We start from the raw sequence: 7,229 nt of genomic DNA, 5'->3' as shown, positions 1-7,229 counted from the left end.
ATGATTTATTTCAGCTTTTATTTCTTTCATCACATTCCCAGTGGGTCAGAAGTTTACATAGACTCAATTAATATTTGGTAGCATTGCCTTTAAATTGTTTAACTTGGGTCAAACGTGTCGGGTAGCCTTCCACAAGATTCCCACTAAAAGTTGGGTGAATTTTGTCCCATCCCTCCTGACAGAGCTGGTGTAACTGAGTCAGGTTTGTAGGCCTCCTTGCTCACACACGCTTTTTCAGTTCTACCCACAAACTGTCTATAGGATTGAGGTCATGGCTTTGTGACAGTCAATACCGTCCAATACCTTGACTTCGTTGTCCTTAGGCTATTTTGCCACAAATTTGGAAGTATGCTTGGGGTCATTGTCCATTTGGAAGACCCATTTGCGACCAAGCTTTCGTTTTTCACAGCTTCCCTGGTGTCAGTGACCCGAGGACTTCCATGAGAACATCTCTTCTTAGAGATCGCCACAGATACGGTATGTTTGAACCTTGTGATAGCCCACAGCTGGTCTGCCTTCCAGACAATGTAATAAATCGTGATCGAGTCATCATGCTGGGCTTTGCACGCCAGACAGTCAGTTTCTCTCATTCTTCCACTACAGTCGTCATTCATGGAAAACAAATGAAAAATCAAAGGGCCTATGTGGAGCTTCGAAACATTTTGATGTTTTTACCAATGCCTGTTTATTCATGAAAAGCAGAAGATAGTAAATATCATTCATCACAATGGTTAACCTATGCAAAATAATAGGAAAACATTTCAAGCTTATTAATAGCATTACATTTAGCCGAATTGGGTACACATACAGTATGGCGCAGGAAAAAGTCAAAGAAAGGAAAACACAACCAGATTCTAATCAATTATATTTAAATGATAGGAGTGCACTCTTGTCGCTCCCTCTGAACAGTGCAATAAAATATTTCAAAATCCATTGCTCTTTACGAACTCTTGAACAATCCAAACATGACAATTTAATTCACACACCTCTCCTGGCGTCAGGAGTATTATCACCTTCTCATCCTTCCACTACAGTAGTCATTTATGGAAAACAAGTGACAAATCATGCCAAATAGTGTCCCCCTGCAAGAAAGGTTTGTGCGTTTCCAGGACTGCCGAAACATTGGAAAATAATTTTCTTTCTCAGGCCCCAGAGCCTGTAGGATGGGCGTTGGCAGTTCAATATGAATAAAGGAGTACGTTGGGTTTTGTTTTTGTTTGTTTATTTGTATTTTGTTAATTATTTGGCCTGATATACAGCCAGGGCAGTGGGTGGCGGCATGCGCTTGTGACATTTGTTTGCAGACCGCCATAATATCAAAGAAGAAGTCCTCGTATGTAGTCTAACAAACGTTAGAAGAAGCTGGCGAGTGTTTATTTGTCTTTACCATATATTTGTTTTTATATAACAAAATATTGTTAAATAGGAAGAAATTAATTAAGATGTTTTGGATTTAAATTGCTAGCTAACGTTACTTGTTTACTTACATCAGCCTAGCTAACGTTAGCCAGACAGTTTTGTTTAGCTAACGTTAGCTAGCTAATTGTTTTTGTAGCTTTCAGTTTGTATGTAACGTTAGCTTGCACTTCAATGGCATCTCTCGAGGAGGATTAATTTAATCTTTCCAACCAGGCGAAGTACAATGGCACCACTGATCTCGACAAGAGGCGCAACATTCGTAGGGGGCAGAAATTCACTATTCAGGGTAACGTTAAGCAGTTCGCTTCTATTACATAACTGGAAGGATTTAGCTATGAACAGCCATTTTCAATCTAGGTAGTTGATCATCCAGAAGTTGCTAGTTATACATTTAGTTATGACTGTCATATTGAGGTATCTAGTTATAAGTTAACTCTGATCAATCAAATGGATAGGTCTAATCAATTATGGTCAATCCAACTGCCCTTAACTAGGTGTCTTTGCTAGACAGACACACCGACAGAGAGAGTAGGGAGAAAAAAAAGGGTGAGAATGAAAGAGAGAGGTGGGAAAAGAGTGAAAGACAGAGAGATGGGGGAGAGAGAAACAGAAAGTCAGTTGTGCAAAATTACTTAGACTTGAGTATTTCAACAACTCTTGTCTTCAAACGTGTTAGGCAATCGCATGTACCTACGGGGGAAGGATGGCCAGCCACACAGGAGGGTGATTTTCACTGAGGAGAAGGAACCCATGCAGACCGAGATGCATGTTGGCCATTTCGGAGTGAAGCGCATGATTGCCAAAATCAACACACACTTTTTGCATGGGATTGTCAAGGATGTGGACAGCTGGGCATGTGAAATAAGTCTGTTTATCGATCACATTCTATTATATCTAAAATTATTATGATTTCAATGAATGTCATATCAGAGAGAACACAATGTTTCAATTTGTCACCTTCTGCTTCAGTGAGTACCAGTCTAGCCTGATGGCGACCGATTATTTTACCAAGTGGGTGGAGGCAATAGCCATCAAGGTCTGTAAAGGAAGAGAATGTACTTAACTCTAAATTCCCTTCTGTAACCCATTTAAAAAGGCTGCTTGGAACCCAAAATGTATTTTCTTTTGTATGATACCCATCAAGGACCAGACTGGCGAGGCCACCTCCAAGGCGATGATGTCTTCAACACCCATGGTTCTCCTGAGGTCATCTTGAGTGACCGAGGTCGTGTACTCTGGAACAAGGTACGGATGTTATAGGTTATATTTTGTCACCAATGGTTTGTTGTAGTTTTTTTTTTACAATTTGTTTTTCCATGGTACATAATCAGACATTTCAATATATTCCATTGTCAATAGATATCCCTTTCCTACCCCCTCCTCCAGGTTTGGATGAACGGACCAACCACACCCTCAAGACTGCCATGGGCAAGGCCTTGACGGGTTCCAGGAATGGTGGCAGAACAACCTGAAGGTAATTATCTTTGCACCCAACATTAGCATCTAAGCCTCCAGAGTACTCACCTTTTTGTCTACTGTACGGACGGGATCCGCAGCTGTTTACTGAGGTAAACAATGCATTTGTATATGAAAGTATTGCCTATACTGTAGTATAAAAAAATGTGTGATTGACTTAGTGTTTTTCTATTGCTTTTTGTATAACGTACTTTTGAGATCACTGATACTCCACCTGATGTGGTGGAAGTTGTCGAACCAGATCAGAACGCCTTCAAGGACCACCTTCAGGCACGGACTGAGAAGGATGTGGAGGTTTTTGACCAGGTCAAAATGATTGTCCGCTGTTCATTTATTTTCTGGCCTTCCAAGAGCTATATAAGAGATGTATTTGTAATAATATGAAATAGAATTGCATTTATTTCTATTATCAGTCAAGGTGAGACTGAACATGGACAAGGCATATGAGAAAAAGGAGAGCCACCGGAGGAGAAGCAAGGGGACCAAGTGCTTCGACATCCGGGCAAATTACTTGGCTTGGAAGAAGGACGAAAGGAAGGTGAGACCTGGGAAAGCTTGGTGCTCTTTCGCTCCTAGCTGGGCTCACCATCCGTTAAGGTGAATATAAAATCTCAGATGGTAACTATTTCCAATTACCTTCTCGTGGTGGGTGGCATCACCATGCTGTCAGCAGTACCAACACTGGCCCAGTGGTTTCTCCAAATAGTCAATCTCAAGGCTAACCACTGGGTCACGCTAAGTAACCACCACTTCCAGGTATGTACCGTTAAGGTGTAGGACTCCAGTGGTCATGACACCACCCTGGAGTTTCTCTCACAACTCATCTCTATCTTTTCCAGGGACCATTTACCAATGAAATATCAACATTTATGTATTTAAATCTAAAGTATTGCTAGATTGTTTTTCACAGCTGTTTCATAAGGTGTTTGTTATTGTAAATTGTAATGTATCCCTTAATGGTATTTGTTAGTTCCACATTAATTGTTGTATCTTAAGATGTACAATAGATATATAGTCAACCACAAGGGTGTACTAATGAGTTTCTTTTTATCATAATAGAGGACTAATATTATTTCAGTGTAGATAAGGGAAGGCCTGTTTAAAATGAAAACATGCCAGCCAGACAAGCCAGTGTATGAATGAAATGTATTTGCATATGAATAGGGTGTAAATGAGCTGGCTTTGTGATCTGTAAGGTAAGTAACAATGTGGTAATTGGTAACAAATATGAAGTGGGGGAAAGTCAGGATCCTAGTCAGGCTTTTGTTTGTCAAATCCTGATTAAATATATGTCTTCATGTTTTTTAAATGTTTTATTTAAATGTGTATCAAATCTGTAAGCAATTGTGGCCTAAATCAATGACTAACAGCTGAAATGTTCAGGATCTGTGATCAAGACAGGCTGGGGTGTTTTCGGTTCCGTTTAGTCTAAGGATATGCGTAAGGATGCAACTGCGCTGAAATTAATAGCATGATTCAATGGGATTCTCCTGAATAATAAAGGTTTTTATCTGTTAAGCTGTTTTGTCTATGTTGCTTTTCAGGAGCTTCTGTATCATGTTTTCTATTTGTATGGAAAACATGATACCTGTTTTGACATTGTTTTATTAGGTCATCGAGCTTGTTGCTAGTGATGTAGTCCTCAATGGTATGTTTGATATTTTCCCCTCTTGTGAACAACAGCATGGTGTGGTCCCAAACTGCTTCAGTACAGAGTGTATCCAATGCCTGTCTTCTTCCTGTTATTTTCCAAAGATTAGACTTCCTGCAACCTACTTTAATAACTATACTGAACAAAAATATAATTGCAACAAGTGTTGCTTCATGAGCTGAAATACAAGATCCCATGTGATGTTCCATAGCACACAAAAAACATTCTCCAATTTTGTGCACAAATTTGTTTACATCCTTGTTAGTGAGCATTGCTCCTTTGCCAAGATAATCCATCCACCTGACAGATGTGGCATATCAAGAAGCTGATTAAACAGCATGATCATTACACAGGTGCACCTTGTGCTGGGGACAATAATAGACCACTCTGAAATGTGCAGTTTTGTAACACAACACAATGCCACAGAAGTTTTGAGGGAGCGTGCAATTGGCATGCTGACTGCAGGAATGTCCACCAGAGCTGTTGCCAGATAATTAAATGTTCATTTCTCTACTATAAGCTGCCTCCAGTGTTGTTTTAGAGAATTTGGCAGTGCTTCCAACCGGCCTTACAACCGCAGACCATGTGTAACCACGCCAACCCAGGACCTCCACATCCAGCTTCTTCACCTGTGGGATCATCTGAGACGAGCCACCCGGACAGCTGATGAAACAGGAGTATTTCTGTCTGTAATAAAGACCTTTTGTGGGGAAAAGGGTGGGCCTCCCAGGCCCACCCATGATTGCGCCCCTGCACAATCATGTAAATCCATTGATTATGGCATCATTTTTTAATTTAAATTGACTAATTTCCTTATATGAACTGTGACTCAGTAAAATTGTTGAAATTGTTGCATGTTGTGTTTATATTTTTGTTCAGTATAGAAGGATGACGTGAGGTCCAGTGTTAAATAAGCTTTGCACACAATGTACAGTTTCCTCTTTTATATGATTGTCACTATTTAAATGTCTAAAAGAGCCTGGTGTGCGAAGCAATGTGATGTGCCAATTACAATCTATCCTCACATATGTCTTTTAAAATGATGTCCACCGTGTAAACTTATTTAGTCCTAGGATGATGTTTCCAACTGAATTCTTTCCATAACCTCCGATCAGAACAAGTTTTATGTCTTTTATGATGACATCTGACAGAGAAATAGCATCATTAATGGACAGAATACAAATATCCCTTAGTTATATGAATAAAGCTCTGCAACAAAATCAGTACATACTCACCCTCATCTGTGGTTAAGATGCATTCAAGCAAAGGAATTGTTTCACTCAATGGAGGCTGCTGAGGGGAGGACGGCTCAAGATAATGTCTGGAATGGAGTGAATGGAATGGGATCAAACACATGGAAATATATTCCTTAGTTATATGATTTAGTATAAAGCTCTCCATCAGAATCAGTAGATACTCAGAAGATACTCACCCGCCTCCCCAGTCACTACAGAGCCGGGTTCGTTGCAGCGATGGGACAAGACTGTAACTACCAATTGGATATCACGAAATTAGGGAGAAAAAGGTGTAAAAATAAATGAATTATGAAGATACTCACCCTCATCTGTGGTTAAGATGCCTTCAAGCAAAGGAATTATTTCACTCAATGGAGGCTGCTGAGGGGAGGACGGCTCATAATAATGGTTGGAATGGCATTAAGATACCATTCCACTGACTCTGCTCTAGCCATTACCACGAGTCCGTTCTCCCCAGTTAAGGTGTCACCAACCTCCTGTCGTTTCACTATCTACAATTGAAAGGATATATGGAAGTTTTGTAAGATAAAGTGTAAAGATTAAATTCATATTGAATAAACTGCAATACCTGCTACATATTTTAGTTGTATTAAGTTTTTTCAAATCATTTTCTGGTATTTATTGCAGTAAACACAGTGTATGGTTGGTTTAACTGATACAGTACGTCTGTTTTCTATAATAACTAAATGGATTGGCTACATTTGATCTCATAAATCGGCATCATTGCAATAGAAGTCAGATCTAGTTTAAGTAGAAGCAAAGTGTCACCGGCCTGATAATGTGGCCAGTGACACTTTGCATCTTGAAAGTCCAATATTGTGAAAACTTGACTGCTGACATGCAAAACATTTTGGACTGTAACAACATTGGACTTAATGTAAAAAATAACAAAATTTGTTTTTGAGTGGATTTAACCTTTTAAGGTCAATGCGCTAACTGTATCCCATGCCGATTAAGAGTTTCAGATAAATTACTCAAATATAAATAGCTCCAGTATTGATTGCGGAATGCAGATCATTTTGTCTTTACAATTAACAATGACACATACTGGCCCTCTGCACGCTCAAGTTGTACAACTGATATACAACACATTTGACACAAATGTTATGATAAAGTACAACATATATTTTGGAGTAGTTTGTCTGCACAGAAATGTCTGCATTTATTTATTTTCTCCCCAAAAAATTCTATAGCTCCTTTTCCAACTGGGTTTGGGTGACCATTGTTTGGGAATTGTGTAAATCACAGAAATAGAATATCATTATTTATGTTGGATGTGCATAGATTTTTGAGAAATCCATCTTTAACTTTCTTGCTGAATGTTGGACGTATATGGCGGAGGTTTTCCTTATGAACCTTTCTCCTGGGGTTCTTATTGCGCTCATTAATATAATTCACAACTATGTTTTCTTTCACAAAATTGCGTC

At 39.3% G+C, this 7,229-nt stretch overlaps 1 long non-coding RNA gene across 4 annotated transcripts; it reads left to right on the top strand.

Moving 5' to 3' along the window:
• Window positions 1-1,296: 1,296 nt before the first annotated feature.
• On the top strand, window positions 1,297-5,769 carry LOC106608876 (uncharacterized). 4 transcript variants are annotated; one of them, XR_001329602.2, is made up of 4 exons: window positions 1,297-1,705; window positions 2,096-2,284; window positions 2,389-2,664; window positions 2,806-5,769. It is a non-coding gene; the product is annotated as an uncharacterized lncRNA (long non-coding RNA). The 4 variants fall into 4 exon arrangements; XR_001329601.2 differs by having other exon boundaries at window positions 1,302-1,705; window positions 2,096-2,664; window positions 2,806-3,201; window positions 3,309-5,769; XR_001329600.2 differs by having other exon boundaries at window positions 1,303-1,705; window positions 2,096-2,455; window positions 2,564-2,664.
• Window positions 5,770-7,229: the final 1,460 nt, after the last annotated feature.

The sequence above is a fragment of the Salmo salar genome, chromosome ssa07, assembly GCF_905237065.1.
Source record: "Salmo salar chromosome ssa07, Ssal_v3.1, whole genome shotgun sequence".
Classification (NCBI taxonomy): domain Eukaryota; kingdom Metazoa; phylum Chordata; class Actinopteri; order Salmoniformes; family Salmonidae; genus Salmo; species Salmo salar.
This window is presented reverse-complemented; position numbering and strand designations above follow the sequence as displayed.